The sequence below is a fragment of the Ictalurus punctatus genome, chromosome 11, assembly GCF_001660625.3.
Source record: "Ictalurus punctatus breed USDA103 chromosome 11, Coco_2.0, whole genome shotgun sequence".
Classification (NCBI taxonomy): Eukaryota; Metazoa; Chordata; class Actinopteri; order Siluriformes; family Ictaluridae; genus Ictalurus; species Ictalurus punctatus.
Window position 1 is genome coordinate 194094 of NC_030426.2, and position 17933 is coordinate 212026.

Genomic DNA, 17933 nt, shown 5'->3' on the forward strand with positions numbered 1-17933 from the left:
ACTGGTCTCATTGTGTGGGGGTGTGTTCGGACGGGGCCGCGGCCATAATGGGGAAGAGCAGTGGAGTGATCGCTCATATCAAACTGAAAGCCCCAAATGCAGTTGCCACACACTGTATGCTACACTGTGGGGCTCTCGTCATGAAGAGGACTGACGACGAGCTTAACCAGGTATTACAAGACGTTATACAAGTTGTGAATTGTATCAAAGCCCGACCCACGAAACACAGACTGTTCACTCTGCTTTGCAATGAGATGGGCGCCTGTTTTGACAGATTGCTGCTTCATTCCAACATGCGTTGGTTATCACGGGGGGCAGTTTTGAACCGCGTTGAACTTAGAGGGGAGATTGCAGAGTTCCTCTCATGTGAAAAGCATCAGCTGGCAGATCGTATTGCAAATGCAGCCTGTACGCGTAAACTTGCATACATGTGAGATATTTTCCACCATCTAAATGTACTGAATCAAAGCATGCAAGGGAGTGACACGTACATATTGCATGTGCAAGACAAAGTGCATGCTTTTTCGAAGAAGACAGTGCTATGGTCAAACAATCTCCAAGATGGAATTACAGAAATGTTTCCATTACTTAACCAAGAGCTCCTATCATCTGGTGAGTTGGGCACCATCTATCCACTGATCCAGTCCCACCTTGAGCACCTACAGGGATATTTCAGAGACTATTTTCCTGACCTTGAAAACACCATCTAAACTGGGTTAGGAACCCGTTTGCTTCTGGTGTAGGTGCAAGTCTCAATTTATAGGCACACATGATTGACATGACAGATTCATGTGATTTTAAAAATGAAATTTGAGTCTGTTCCCCTTTCTAACTACTGGCTGTATGTAAGAATGCTCTGAAATGCCTTTTCCCTTTTGCAACAACTTACTTGTGTGAGTCTGGCTTTTCCACTTTAAAAATACTTAAAACAAAACACAGAGCACGTCTTCATGTGGACAATGACATGCGTATGGCACTGACAGAAATAAAGCCCAAGCTTGACAAACTGTGTTGGAGCCACCAAGCCCATCCCTCCCACTAGTATGTTTTCTCTTTCTCACTCTCAGACAACTACACACACAGAGAATCAATTCCTAATGTAAATGTCATTATTAATAATAAAAAAAGGGATAAATTCAGAAGTCTGTATTTTTAATGTGTTTTAAAGACATCTTGCAAAAGGGTCAAATTGGTCAAATGTTAATTCCATTTGGGGGGGTCTTGCCCTGGAAAAGTTTGGGAACCACTGGCTTAGATGTTTCTGTGGCACCTTTATGACCTTACAGACTATTGCTTGTCTTGCTCTTGGAGTGATCTTTGTTGGTTGATATCTCCTGGGGAGGGTAATGATGGTTTTGAATTTCCTCCATTTGTGCACAATCTGTCTGATTGTGACCAAATATATAAATGTTTGTTTAATTGGGATCTCTTGGTTTACTTTAAGGACTTGTGTGAAAATCTGATGGTTTTGGGTCATCTTTATTAGATATATAGAAAATTCTGACTGGTTCATAAACCTTCAAGCACCACTGAATATATCTTTGCCTCACCTACTGTTATGAATGACTAAGGGAATTTGGATTATGTGTTACCTATCCCTGTGAATCAGGAAGTCATGGTTGAATAATGTCCTGTTCCTAGTTACCCAAGTGTACAAAAAAGTAAAATATCAAGGGGAATATACTTCAAATATATTTCTCATGGATTCATAGGGGTGCCAATAATTGTTGTACACCTATTTAAATTTTTTTGTAGACCTGTTTGCAATTGTTTATCCATGAGAGAAGAGTATTTTTGTGGATTTTTTGAACAAAAGGTTTTCTTCTTTGCTCATATTTACCAAGGGTGCCAATATTACTGGAGGGCACTGTACATGTCGTCACTCTCGGATGGAAACCTCATATGACTGTTACTTTTCAGGAAATAAAAACCTGTATTTTGTTAACACTGTTACAGTTGGTATTGTGGCTGTATATAAGGTCAAACAACATTATATTATTAACATTTTACCAAAATGAAGCTCCGAGTTGACCAGCAAATGTGGAGATGTGCTACATTAAAAAATGTTACTTTAAATTACATTAGTGTTAGATTAAAAACAGCCTTTCAGACTTGGTGTTTATTGATGAAAGAAAATGCTGTATTTATTCAAAACAACAAGTTCTTTATGTATCTTCAAGATCACTGTTTATGTTCAGCTCTGCTGTGTGTGGCACATCAATCATTCAAGATGTAGGTGGGATGGAGTTATGAGGCTTTGCCAAAAGTTTTAGATATAGAGATTGAGATGTAGTCACAAACACTATTTAATACTTTTCATTGGTTAAATATTTGTGAAACCCACAGATAAATGTAAAGGGTGACCAATAGCATTGTTTTATAAAGAATTTAAACAAGGAAAAATGACAAAATCTGAAGATACAAGGTTTCCATCTGAGAGTGACATTATACAAATGGGTGAGAAATTAAAGGGAAAACTAACAGTGTCTTAATAAACAGTGTTAAGCCACCATGTGTTCCCAGAACAGCTTCAATGTGCCTTGGCATTGGTTCTAGAAGTCTCTGGAATTGTACTGCTGGAATGGTACACTATTGTTCCAAAAGATCATCAATTGCTGTCTTGATAATGATTAAGACATCACATAGACATAACACATTGGTCTAAAATCTCCCATAGATGTTCAACTGGGTTGAGATCAGGTTAGGCCATGACATATCCTTCACATCATTAACCATTCATTGACCCCTTGTGCCCTATGGATGGTGCATTGTCCATTTGTAACAGGATAGAAATGCTTCATCATAGGAAAAAAGGTGATCACTCAAAACCACTTTATATTGATTTGCAATGACCTTTTCCTTTAAGGGGATAAGTGGACCCAAACCATGCCAGAAAAATGCCCTCACCCCTAACTCCTTTCTTAAGGGTTTTCCTTTAATTTGCCACCCTTCTGTACATCAATTATGGAAAAACATGGCTTCATTTTTATTCAATAGATATTTATAAATGAATGTGTATATACCTAGACGGTCACTAACCGGATGAAAGGTGGTACAAATTCAGAAGTACCCACAACTACACCCTATCAATGATTGTTTGAGAGGGGGTCCATAACAAAAATCTGTACCAGGGCCCTCCTTTATTTTTTTGTAAACCCCCCCCCCCCCCCCCCCCACCCCCATTGCCTTAAGACTCACTATTAAAGGAGCTATATGCAATATTTTTACTAAACTAAATCCAGTGACTGTCCTAAATGTCTGGGGACCTTATGCAAAACTTTGTGAAAGGGCCCCTGTCACAGTGCTCATATAATTTTTTTTATTATTTATTTTTACAAATTGTACAAAATCTGGTCTGTTAGTCACACCAGTTCATGTGTGTGTGCATAAGTTTGTATGTATGAGTTGACAGCAATTTGATTGACAGCGGTGGTTCTCGAGGCACAGTTGTTCAAAATAAGGAGATCTACAATTTGATTTAAAGAATTTGTATTTGTGTGAAAAATCACATGATATAAAATCCACACACAAAACAAAATGTGATGGTGCCTCCCAGTGGCTGTTTGTGTTCAAATTGAGCACAGACCTCTGGGGCCAAGAGTCAAACCGGTCCACTGAGTTTTGTTGCGATCAGCCTCTCTAAACCTTGTCTAATCGCTGATTATATTAGTTTACTATGGAGATGTAAAGGTTTTTACAAAACCATGCAACTGTCCTAGCGTAACCTATAGGCCAATCTCCGTGAATCCTGGCAGATTCGGTAAGAATTATATGCTGCATGTGCTTACCAATGTTCTTTAAGTTCTGAGGTTTCATAGTGGAATTATAGGCTTTTGGGTACATTTGGTCATGCCCAGATTTTTAAATGACTCTGATATAGACATCATATTATAAAAGTAGAGATACACTGATGTATCGGCCGATATACTTTTACATTAGAATTGTTTTTTTTACCCACTTTTGTATGAAATAAATGGTGATTATGTCTTGTTTGTTGATCTTTTGTGCCTTTGCTCAGTTTTTCTTTACTGTGTGTGTTTTTCCAGAGCCTGAGCTGAACGAGGCATTGCCCACATTGCTGCTCATATCCAAACTCATGAAGGTGAAACACAATAATCAGAGAGGGAGACAAAATCAGCACGTGTAAATTGCACTCTAGACATGGCTAATGGTTCGAAATGTCCTATTGGTTTATTCTGACAACCTCGGATTAATTTGGCTTGTTTACTACTGTTCTGAATAATAGGAACGAGACAGTGTCAGCTTACACAAGTGGCATTTCAGTGGGATTTGATCTGTAATGTAACGTGTCTCTAACACAGACGTTATTCATAGGTGTAAAAATCCAGCTCCTTGTCTAGAACGTCTTTAAAAAATAAATAAAACACACATGGTGCCACATCACACCCCACAGACACTGATACGGAAATGTGTGCTGTAGTCTATGACTCAGAGTAGTGTAAGTAATAAAATAATAATTGAGTATAGGTGCCACCCAATAAAATGTCAGCTCAGTGTATATGTATATTCTCATGATGCTTCAGGTGTGTTCCTGTTTTCCCCCCACCCCCTTTCACACTGGTTAACCTGGATAAGCTTTACATCCTGACAGTGAATCATGTGTTCAAGAACAAGCTGAAGAAAAAGAAAAAAATAAAGACTTAATCAGCTGACGTTTTCTATTTCCATCAGGAGGTCTGAAACGTTCTCAGTGTGAAGACGGTTCCACTGACCACTTTTATGATCAGAGCTCTGATTAGTTTTAGGAGTATGCTTTTAATGATTTTAAATCTTAGGCTCATTACACCAAATAAGCACTATCATGAATAGATTTATTTATTATAAATATAGAAATTTGCCCTGCTGCTTTGCTTACAGGCGCAGAGAAAACCATGTTTTTGAAATTCAGCTTGGACCTTGTACACAAATTGCTGAAGTCTGATATGCTGCAGGTTTGTTAACATAGCAATAAGATGCTTTATAAAATAAATCTATATATGTATGAGTTTTTATTTGAATTCTTTCATAGATGAATCATTAGTTGTTTATAAACTAATTTTACAATGATGTCTTTCCTTCCCATCGCTATTGACCAAACTGTTTTTCCACTTAGCTTTGTTAAGCCTTAAAGTCGTCATTTCCATGAATACAGGTTTGTCTTAGTTTTATTCTGCGCTTTAATATAACTTGTCGCTGCGTTGTTTTTTCTTTTGCAGTCCTGTTGCATTTACAGTGAGGCTCTTTTGTCGACTAACGAATATTACAAAAATATTAGCCGTCATTTTATATTTTCTATACAGTGTATATATTTAATACAACATAAATGACGCTACTTACTTTATGATCTATTGAATGCACCTGTTTATGGATTTGTTTCCTGTGTGTGTGTGTGTGTGTGTGTGTGTGTGGGAGGAGCTACAGATGAAGGGCGAGAGCTTCACCTCAAAGCTGCAGTATCAGTGGTCAGCCACGGAGAACGTGCTCATGACTTTTCAGCTGGACTGCCCCAGAGCTGCTGAAGCTCACGGGATTGCCCGGCCATCTCATCGTGGCTCTGTTCAAGCACAGTTCAGTGGTGGAGTGCATGAAGAGTCTTGCTGGACAGACCTCCCCTGGTGAGAGCAAATCTGACCATGCAGACCCAAAGCACCAATACTCAAGCAATCACCCACCATTTTGATTGCAACTTGAATATTTATTAAAATGTACAATAGCCTCTTTTTTTTAATGGTTATACTCATGAAACTGTGTGGACTCATGAAAGGTTAGGGCTGATGTTGCTGGTCATTTAGAATCATGATGTGCCTACAAAAAATGTCAGCAAGCGAGGCACGTTTCTGAAAAGTCTGGAGAAAGTACGGAATTTTTTTTCATGGTGTAGATCAAGATGTGAATATTTTGCTGTCAAACTCGGAGCGCTAAAGCTTTACATTTTCTTATTGTCTGTTCAAATGCAGCCTCAGTAAGTAATGTAAGAATCGAATAATTGCTCAAGCCAAAAAAAAAAGTTTCCTATTTCATTAAGAACCATGCAGCCCTTGGTAGAGCTCGACTGTGTCCTTACAGGAGCGACTGAGAAGGGTCCGATGTCATTATGCAGCACGAGAGCGGCCTCTAGAGGAGAAATAAAAACTCATTCTTGTTATTTGATGTGTTTTTTAATTAATTTTGGATGTCTCTATTTTTATTTGTTATTTGGAGTGCTACATTAAATTAACATTTATTAATAGTTAATATATTATATTTATTTCATTTTAAATAGTGCAATACATTTTCATGGTAGTCAGTACTTTGTTTATTTTTGTAATAAATCCATCCATCCATCCTCAACCGCTTATCTGTAATCGGGTCACAGGGGTACCAGCTCCAGCAAGGGACCCCAAACTTCCCTTTCCCGAGACACATTAACCAGCTCTGACTGGGGGATCCCGAGGCGTTCCCAGGCCAGTGTGGAAATAGTCTCTCCCCCTAGTCCTGGGTCTTCCCCGAGGTCTCCTCCCAGCTGGATGTGCCTGGAACACCTCCTAGGGAGGCGCCCAGGGGGCATCCTTACCAGGTGCCCGAACCACCTCAACTGGCTCCTTTCAACACAAAGGAGCAGCGACTCTACTCTGAGTTCCTCTCGGATAGCCGAGCTCCTCACCCTATCTCTAAGGGAGAGGCCAGCCTCCCTCCTGCTGCTTGTACCCGCGATCTAGTTCTTTCGGTTACTACCCAACCTTCATGACCATAGGTGAGGGCAGGAATGAAAATTGCCCTGCTCTTTTCGTCACAAAGGTGCGGTAAAGCGATTGCAATACCGCTCCCGCTGCTCCGATTCTCTGGCCAATTTCCCGCTCCGATGTCCCCTCATGAACAAGACCCCGAGGTACTTGAACTCCTTCACTTGGGTTATGTTCTCATTCCCTACCCGGAGTAGGCACTCCATCGGTTTCCTGCTGAGAACCATGGCCTCAGATTTAGAGGTGCTAATCCTCATCCCAGCCGCTTCGCACTCAGCTGCGAACCGATCCAGTGAGTGCTGTAGGTCACGGGCCGATGATGCCATCAGGACCACATCATCTACAAAAAGCAGCGATGAGATCCTCAGGTCCCCAAACTGCAACCCCTCCCCACCATGACTACGCCTCGATATCATGTCCATGAATATCACAAACAGGATTGGTGACAAAGCCCAGCCCTGGCGGAGACCAACCCCCACCTGGAAAAAGTCTGACTTTTTGCCGAGCATCCGGACACAGCTCTCGCTTTGGGCATACAGCGATTGGATGGCCCTAAGAAGGGAACCCCTCACCCCATACTCCCTCAGCACCTCCCACAGTAGACCCCTGGGGACCTGGTCATACGCCTTCTCCAGATCCACAAAACACATGTAGACTGGTTGGGCATACTCCCAGGCCCCCTCCAAGATCCTTGCGAGAGTAAAGAGCTGGTCCGTTGTTCCACGACCAGGATGGAATCCGCATTGTTCCTCCTCAATCCGAGGTTCAACTATTGGCTGAACCCTCCGTTCCAGCACCTTGGAGTAGACTTTACCAGGGAGGCTGAGAAGTGATACCCCTATAATTGATTCAGGAGTTCCTCAAAGTGTTCCTTCCACCGTGCAATTACTTCCTCAGTTGAGGTCAACAGCGTCCCATCCTTACTGTACACAGCTTGGATGGTTCCCCATTTCCCCTTCCTGAGGTGGTGGATGGTTTTCCAGAAACACCTTGGTGCCAACCGAAAGTCCTTCTCCATGTCCTCTCCGAACTTCTCCCACACCCACTGCTTTGCCTCTTTCACGGCAGAAGCTGCAGACCTTCTGGCCTGTCGGTACCTTGCAACTGCCTCTGGAGTCCTGCGGGATAACACATCCCGGAAGGCCTCCTTCTTCAGTCGGACAGCTTCCCTGACCACCGGTGTCCAACACGGTGTTCGAGGGTTACCGCCCCTTGAGGCACCTAAGACCTTGAGACCACAGCTCTCTGCAGCTGCTTCAGCAATGGAGGCTTTGAACATTGCCCACTAGGGTTCAATACCCCCAACCTCCACAGGGATGTCAGAAAAATTCTGTCGGAGGTGTGAGTTGAAGGCATCTCCTCCAGACGTTCCCAGTTCACCCACACTACCTGTTTGGGCTTTCCAGGTCTGTCCAGAGTCTTCCCCCACCCCTTGATCCAACTCACCACCAGATGGTGATCAGTTGACAGCTCCACCCCTCTCTTCACCCGAGTGTCCAGAACATGCGGCCTCAGATCAGATGATATGATTACAAAATCGATCATCGACCTTCGGCCTAGGGTGCTCTGGTACCACGTACACTTATGAGCCTCCTTATGTTCGGAAATGGTATTCGTTATAGACAGTCCATGACTATCACAGAAGTGCAATAACAAATGCCCGCTCGGGTTTAGATCAGGGAGGCCGTTCCTCCCAATCACATCTTTCCAGTTATCTCCATCATTGCCCATGTGCGCGTTGAAGTCCCCCAGCATAACTATGAAGTCCCCTACTGGTGCCCCATACAGGACTCTGTTCAGGGTCTCCAAGAAGGCAGAGTACTCTGAACTGGTGTTTTGTGCATATACACAGAAAACAGGTCAGAGCCCCCCCCCCCCCCCCCACAACCTGTAGGCGTAAGGAGGTGACCCTCTCGTCCACCGGTGTAAACTCCAACGTAACAGCGCTCAGCTGGGGACTTGTGAGTATCCCCACACCTGCCTGGCGCCTCACACCCTGGTCAACTCCAGAGTAGAATAGAGTCCATCCCCTATCCAGGAGTACGGTTCCAGACCCGAGATTGTGTGCAGATGTAAGCTCCACCACATCTAACCGGTAGCGCTCCACCTCCCGCACAAGTTCCAGTTCCTTCCCCCACAGAGAGGTGACGTTCCACATCCCCAGAGCCAGCCTCTGCCGCCCGGGTCTGGTCCGTTGACAAAAACAGTTCCATAACTACATTTTCAAAAACACAAGAGTTAACTCTTTGAAAATACACCTGACGTTTACCCACATAGAAAGCTCATTACGTGCACATGTCAAGATGACCAACCATGACCAGACAAAACTCATGCCAAAAATACCTTCAAAGCAAGTAGTTACGGCTAATCTTTAACCCTGCAATTACACGGTTTTAAACTAAATTAAGCTATTTAGATCAAATTGCTAATCATCAACACTGTACGAAACAATCCCGATAAAATCTTGGACAAATTCTATAACAAATTAATGCGCGTTCTCCATTTTTGATCACACGATGTGGATTCTCTAATGATAGATGTGCGATTAAAGAAAATGACCATATCCTCAATCCTTACATCATCAATCAGCATGATCTGGGGTTGTGTAGGAAGTGGGCTTGTATGAACACGTGTGTGTGTGTGTGTGTGTGTGTGTGTGTGTGTGTGTGTATAGCTTTTACCTGCCAGTTGTAATACAAGTGGCAGAGTTTGTAGGTGAGTCATGTGGTTTGGTTTGAGGCCACTGTTGTCGTACACCATGTCACTACACCATGTAGTGAGCGGGGGCCATGCTGCCGAAGTGCACTTTGTGACTCACCATGAAGTCGTACCTGACAAATCAAGCCGTCAGTGTTTAAAACACACCGGACGCAACCTGAAGCTGCGATCAGAAAGACTGCCAGAGAAAGAGAAAAAGATCAATGAACTATGCCTGAACACACCACTCGGGTTGCGTGACTTCGGCGTCGATGACCATTCCGGGAGGAGGATTGCCCGGTCAACGATTTTCATAATCGATTATTATCGATTAGTTGTTGCAGCTCTATTTGCAACACATTATACTAAGAATTGTATGGTATTTTAAGTTGTTTGTTCAAGGTAATGCAATTAATACCCACTACAGTTCTTTATACTTCGTGGTTATTACTCAGATTATGGGTAAATGTATTTGAGTGAGGACATTTATCACCTGTGCTTTTTCTCCTTTATCAGGGGTAACTGTATGCTTTTTCTGCATTATTAGTATATGTACTGTATGATTTAGTAAAATAATCATTAGCCATTACGTTGTTATTCTGATTACTCTGGGTCTGTGTGTGAGTTCATGCTCTTGGGTGTGTGTGCTGTATGTTGCACTTACTCTTTCTGGTCAGGCCCTAGGCCTTGCTATAATTAACTTTTAAGAGACATTGTCTATAAGGAAGAGAGCATGACTGTTCTTTCCCTTATTCTCAATAAATTCTCATTCTCCATATTTTATTGGCCTTGTGTTTTATTTCTATCAAAAATCTTACCCAACACTGATAACGATCGGTCTAATAAGACCTGAGCCAGGAGAGGACCATTCCCTTAATACCAACAACATTTTCTAGTCTATCAAGGAGAATAGTATGATCTATAGCAGGGGTGTCAAACTCACTTTCACCGAGGGCCACATCAGCATAATGGTTGCCCTCGATGGGCCACATCAACGGTATGAATGTAACAAAATGCAATGTAATTTAAAATAAATTAAATTACACCTTATTATATTGGTAAATAGCTATTACTGTATTATGTATTCAACTTACAAATATTACATATGTATTTATTATACAGATGTAAAAATAAATGTTCAGCTTGAAACCCACATTACTTGCATCAGTGTTCAAACTATTTACGCAACTAAAGAAAAATATTATAAACAAGTTATGATATTAACCCTTAACTTCATTCAGAACCTTTTTCAAGACAGTCGGGGGGGGGGGGGGGGGCACGACAACACTATGGCACAACCAACATGTATTACAGAAGTAGCATTTTACAAAAAGAACAACAATGAGGTGATGCTCAACAACTGTCCTTGAACACATCAAGTAGATCCGTCCGCACCCTGAGACACCTTCTCACACACATCCTCATTTATAGATCATGTTCTGGAAATAACAAACACAAAACAAAATGCTCCCACCTTACTTCTGTATGGTATGGCATATCTCCATGCTCTGAGCCCCCCCTCCTGCAAGAACAGCTGGAACTGGCAGTGATTCAGGCTACGTGCCCGAATAAAGTTCACTGTTTTCATGACCGTGGTCATAATATCATCCAGCTCCAGAACTTTCCACACAGAGCTTCTTGATGGATGATGCAGTGATACATTATCAGGGGCATGTGACAGTTACTTTTTTGCAATTTCTCCTTCATTAGTCCAACCAAGCCTGTTTTTCCTCCACATATCGCAGGTGCACCATCTGTAGTTAGTCCCATAAACTTTTCCCACGGCAATTTATTTTTACTTACGGACTTCTCCACTGCAACAAAAATGTCCCGGCCCATTGTGGTCCCATGCATGGCAGCTACATCCAAGAGCTCCTCAGTGACATAGAGGTCCGGCTTCACGCCTCTAATAAAAATGGATAGATGCGCTGTATCCATGTTGTCTGTGTTTTCATCCACAGCTGTTAAAAAAGCTAGACAGCTGCGTGTCTCTTCGGCCAGCCGTGTTACTAAATTTCCTGCTAATTCCACATTCTGCTGTGACTGCAGTTTGTCTTTTAATTCTGCTGCAATTCTTTGTTTTAGCTTGGAGGCTAAAGTGACCATACTTAGCTCAGTGTTTGGTGTCTAAATGCCGACATAGATTGTACTCTTTCACGACTGACACCGCCTCATAACACAAAAGACATACTGGTTTTTCAGCTTGAAGTACAAACATGTATTCGTTCTCCCATCTTTCGTGAAACTGCCTTCCTTGTGCATCAGTTTTTCTCTTTTTGGACATCTTGAGGTTAATTTGTGGAGATTTCTCAATTCCAAATCGCCTTCATGTGACTTTGCTGCAGATGTAGTTTATGTGGCCCTCAGTATGATTTTTTTTTTCTCCTTCGATTCTGAGAAATAAAGTTTTATTCGTATATTTTGGATAGCAGAAAGGCCTACATTACCCATAATCCTCGACCACCGACGACACCGATAATTCTCCAATCAGATTGAAGCTCACAGCGTCATCTATCACCGTGATCGGGTTATTATTGGAATGAATGGACGGCTGGAGCGTCTGCTCTGAGCGTCTCTTACCGCCGCAGACAGGTTTACATTGGAGTCAGTTGAGAACCCAGAGTGTTTCATACAGACGTGGAAGGGTCCCTTTTGCATCAGTATCAGACGCTAGGGGCGTGACAACTTGTCTGTATTTTACGAGTTGGGAACAGCAAAAACGTATGTTAATACAATCATGCAGCTATCACGTTCTCGCAGGCCCGATAAAATGACGTGGCGGGCCACATTTGGCCCACGGGCCTGGAGTTTGACACATGTGATCTATAGTATCAAAAGCTGCACTAAGGTCTAATTCGGTCTCTCTAAGTGGAGTAAAACATTCTAAACATTAATCTGATATTGCTATATTATCATCTACAGGGTTAGTTATAATACTGTCTGGTTTTAATTTAATAGTCTTAATTTCACATCTAATATTTTCCACTTTGCCAGTGAAAAACTAATGAAATCATTGCTACTAGATAATGATTGTGATTGTGAGCCTGTTTCTGTAGTGGTTTTATTCCTATTTAATTTAGCTACTGTGTTGAATAGAAATCTAGAATTGTTTTTGTTATCTCCTATTAAGAGAGAAAGACATCATAGATTTTCTAGCATCGCTAAGAGATTTTCTATAGTTCAGTAGACTCTGCTTCCATGCTGTTTGAAATATTACCAATTTGATTTGATGCCATTTACGTTCTAATTGTCGAATGGTCTGTTTTAAGGTATGCGTTTATTGTTATACTAGGGTGCTAGTTTTTTCTCTCTAATTAACTTTCTTTTGAGTGGAGTCACTCTATCTAGCGCACAGGTGCCCAAACTTTTTCCTGTGAAGGGCCAAAAACCAAACTTTATCGGGGGCCGTGGGCCAAAAGTTAATGTTGCATTATACCAAACTGTATTATTTTAAAATTAAAGTTGCCATGGTTCCCCTCATTTATAATATTTTAAAATAAATAAATAAATAAATAGAAACATTACTCTGTAATCTGCTTAATTAAGGCAGGTTTATTTTCCAAGTTTTATAGTACAATGAAAATAGAAACAATCCCATTTATAGTACAGTAGAGTTCAAAGCCTAATAATTCAAGCTATAAGCAATGCAGCCATATGCTTGCAATATCAGTGACATCTAATGAGAGACATGAAGCTGGTCCTTATTTTTCAAAGTTTTTTCCAAATTGGGCTGCAGCTGACTTACTGACAAAGTCAGGATATTATGTAGGTGAGAGTCAGTTAGTTTGCTTCTCAGTTTACACTGGTATGGCAAGAAATAAATGATAAATGCTACTTACCTTTTAATGGTGTTTTCTAACTGTGTGTGTGTGTGTTCGTGTGTGTGTTTTAACATAATCTGTTTACAGTTAGTCCAGTTAGTTAGTTCCGTCCGCGCAGCGGGGCGCATCGGGCAACAAGCATTCGCCAGCGGGCTCGGACGGCAGCGTCGATTTCCACATCTTCCCACTTGACATCGAGCGCTCATAGATCTTCCATGAATGTTTGTCGCCATGTATTATGCGGCCGCCCTACTCTTCTCTTCCCCCGTGGCGGCGTCCAGCGCAGCGCGATTTTTGCGTGGCGGTGGTCAGACATCCGTAGAATGTGTCCTGCAAAGCGCATTCTTCGCTCTACGACCATTTCTGCCAGGCTGCGGGAGTTTGTTCTTCTTAGAATTTCTTCATTTGAAATACGATCACGGTATGATACACCGAGTATTCTTCTCAGGCATCGTTGCTGAAACACATTCAGCTTGTGGATGACTGCCCTCGAGCTCTTCCAAGTTTCAGATGCATAGATGGAGGTTGGGATGATGATGCTATTAAACAGGCGAAGTTTGCTGTGGGTGTGAATAGTTCGCCTAGCCCGAATCGGCTGTAGCTGTTGGAAGACTGCAAATGCTCTGCCGATTCTGCGATTGACATCCGTGTTAGTCCCACCATCCGCAGCCACAATGCTGCCAAGGTAGGTGAACTGTTTGACTTCTTCGATCAGCTGGTTGCTCACCGTGATCCGCACCGGCGTCATCCAGCCGACCGACATGACGTTGGTCTTGTCAGTGCTGCTCCGTAACCCAACTTTGGCTGCTTCGTGCTCCAGGCTAGTGGTCATCTCCTGTAAGACTTTCCCATTCTGCGCCAATAGCACAATATCGTCGGCGAATTCCAGGTCGGTCAGGCATCCCTGGCCTGTCCACGGAATTCCAGACGCTGGCTGTGTTAGTGCTCGTGGCATGACGAAGTCCATCGTCATGACGAAAAAGAATGGTGAAAGAATGCAGCCCTGTCTGACTCCGGTCTCGATGGTGAAAAAGGCAGTATGACCTGTGTCCGTCCGGATGCAACAGCTAGAATCCTGATATAAGTTCTGGAAAATGGCGATAAACCGTTGTGGAATGCCATATAGCCGTGCGATGTTCCAAAGCGATTTCCGGTGGACGCTGTCAAATGCCTTCTTAAAGTCTATAAAGTTGACCAAGAGCGGTTTCTGATATTCGTAGCTTTGTTCAATGATGTTTCGAAGAGCAAAGATTTGTTCAGTGCACGACCGACCGCTTCTAAACCCGGTCTGTTCGTCCCGTAGAGCCTGATCGACTGCTCGCAGTATCCGTTTGAGGAGGACGAGACAAAATACCTTGCCTGGGACAGACAGAAGGGTGATGCCTCTCCAATTGTTACAGTTTGCGAGATTACCTTTCTTAGGTAATTTGACGATGACACCCTGTCTCCAGTCATTTGGGACACGTTCCATGTGCCAGCAGTCATTGAGCAGCGTAGTGAGCACCCGTATAACTTCATCACCACCCGCTTTCAGCATTTCTGCCGAGATTTGGTCAAGACCAGGTGCTTTGTTGTTTTTCAGATGACGAATTGCTGCAGCGACCTCAGCATCCATGTGGACCTCATGTCCACTTCCAGCTCATAGGGAGGAGGAAAGACTGTAAAGTCGTGCGTGGCTACGGGAGCCGGCTGGTTTAGGGTGTTTTTGAAATTTTCCACCCAACGCGCGTCCTGCTCTTCTTTGCTAACTAGCATCCTGCCGGTTGTATCCCTTATCGGCCCAGTGGAGCTGCTTCGGGCCCGAGTGAGGTCTCTGACCACACGAAACAGAGTCCTGCTGTCACCCTGGTCCACAGCCACTTGTGCTTCAGTGCCCTTCCGGTCCAGCCAGTCCTTCTTGTCTGCTCGGCAACTCCTCTTGACCCTGCGGTCAAGTTCTCGGTACGCCTGCGATGCTTCATTTCGCTCCTCTTCGGTCTTTGCTTGATCGCGCTGACGTTTCTTGACCCGTCTTTCATCGAGCAACGACCATGTCCGGTCCTGAATCCACCGTTCTCGCTGCATTCCACGCCGTCGACCAATCGTTCTCTCTGCCGTCTCGATGGCAGCATCCTTGATCTGTGCCCATTGTTCTTCGATGCTGGCCGAGTTGTCAAGAATCTGGAATCGGTTAGCGAGTTCAATGTGGAAGTGCTCGGCGTTCACGCGGTCCTTCAATTTCTCGGAGGCAAATGATCGAACGGTGTTGTGTCCGGCCACTCTTTTCAATTTTAGTCGGATTGAGGTCACAAGCAAGTGGTGATCAGATCCGATGTCGGCGCCGCGAAAAACCCATACATCACGTAAAAAGCCGAGCGCCACCGTCGATGGATGCATACATAGTCGATTTCATTGTGAGTGGCCCCATCTGGTGACCGCCACGTCTTTTTGTGAATCCGTTTGTGAATGAAATATGTATTCCCGATGCAAAGGTTGTTAAGATTGCATAGGGATAGGAGACGCTCTCCATTATCATTCGTTACTGCTGCCGATCCATGAGGTCCGATCATGTTTTCCCAGCCCTGACGGTCGCTGCTGAGTTGCTCATTCATGTCGCCAAGGAGGATCTTTATGTCATGGTTGGGGACAACCGTGATTGTGTCTTGCAGCTGGTCGTAGAAGGCGTCCTTCTCTTCATCATCTGCCTCATTTGTCGGCGCGTAGACTTGAATAACAGTAATTTTAGCATGGCGAGACTGAAATCGGGCGGTAAGGATGCAATCACTGATCGGTTTCCATCCAACGAGTGCCTGTGCCGCGGTTTTGCTCAGGACCATCCCGACGCCGTGCACATGATGTTCTTTGGCTCCCGAATACGGTTCGATCTTCCCGTCGCTTGTCATTTTTCCATTACCCGTCCACCTCATTTCGCTGACACCAAGAATGTCAAGCCGGTAATTGTCGAATTCGTGCAGAAGCTGCTCCTATCTCCCACACTGGTACAACGTTCGCACGTTCCAGGTTCCATTTCATGTGATCGTATTGGCGTCGAGTATCCCGTTTTGCATCGGGCGCTGGACGACCTTTCGGCTTTGCTCCTGCACCGTCATCAAGGGAGAAACAGGGTCATCGCGCCGGTATTGTTTAGACCGCTGGTTTTTGCTTGTTGTTTCCGTAGCAAGATAGATTTTACGGGATCAGGGTGCTAGCCTGATGCCCAACCCTCCTCCTTTTTCACCCGGCCTTGGGACCGGCGTCGGCGGAGTTATCTGTTTACAGTGAATTTTAGAAAAGATTGGGTATGAATGTGGATTTAAAAATAAACAGCTTTAATCTCTATGGATACATGAACACAATACACTAAGTAAAAATCTCTGCATAGGGGTGGACTGAAAATGAGGAGATGGAAGGCTGGCTCAAAAATCAGTTAATTATTTCCTTCACGATTTCTGTCTTTTTTCAGGAATTTTATTTCACTATGCACACATCTAGACACACAGCTCTCCTGTTCCTCTCCTGTGTCTGTCCTCTCTCCCCCTTTTATCCTGCTCATTGAAACACAGAACACTTGTTACAAAATCCCGCACAGGTGTAGATCCTTACCACTCACCTTTCCCCGGCTCCGCCCTCCATTCACAAACCGGTGTTCAACCAGACCCCCACAAATAAGTAGTAGGCAACTTCTATATTTCCCAGTCTACCTCATTCCCTGCTTATTATGATGTGGTTTCTTCCCCCAATTCAAAGACATGTGTTGTAGGCTGATTGGCATTTCCAAATGTACCGTAGTGTGTGAATGGGTGTGAGTGTGTGTGCAATTGTGCCCTGCAACAGCTTGGCACCCTATCCAGGGATGTCCCCTGCCTTATGCCTCAAGTCCCCTTGGATAGGCTCCATGCTCACCCACGACCCTGTGTAGGATACGCGGTACAGAAAATGGATGGCTGGATGGATAGATGTCCCAAATCAACATCATTGCTACAGCAAAATGGTAGAACTTTGGGCAAATTAAACTTATGGCAGAAAATTCTGCTGAGCTTTGTGCCACTGCAAAATTATTATTTTTTTAAACTTATGGCTCAATACTGAATCTACCAAATGTTTCTGACTCCCATTTTCTGTCTGCCAGACCATTTAATAAATAAGCTAAAAGTCTACAACAGAAACAGAAAGCAAAGTTAAAACCAACAATTTATTTTCAAAGGTTATGTAAACATCTCAAAATATACTGTACCTCTGTTAAACATTTCACAATAATCAGTAGGAATAAGTGGAAGTAAATCTTGTACAAACTGTACATGAAAATGGTCAGAAAGATTCCAACAGGAATTTAAAATGTGAACCTTCGATTAAAAGTGGAGTACATGAGTGACAGGTACGCTGCTGTTAAGGTATAAAGTTAGCATTTTTCCATAAACTCCATGCCTGACTAGCACCCCAGCCTCGGTGCACTTTGTTGATGCAGTGTTGTGGATAAAAATGACATGAAATAAACACGAGGGAGACTGAGTATGAGTAAAAATGTAATTTTATTGGTAATTCACAGGACGGGTGGGTGCGTAGTCTGGAGGAGAGTAAGAGGGGGAAGAAAATGGGGTGCGTCCTGGGGACATGGGGAAATCAGAGTGGGTGAAGTGAACGGACCACTGAGAGTCGGGCGGACTGGTGGGTGAGAAGAGGAACGGATGGTCGGGGCCCGGATCAGAGAAGACAA

At 43.4% G+C, this 17933-nt stretch overlaps 1 pseudogene; it reads right to left on the reverse strand.

The window, feature by feature from the left end:
- Window positions 1-14818: 14818 nt before the first annotated feature.
- LOC124628665 (craniofacial development protein 2-like) lies at window positions 14819-16248 on the reverse strand (annotated as a pseudogene).
- Window positions 16249-17933: the final 1685 nt, after the last annotated feature.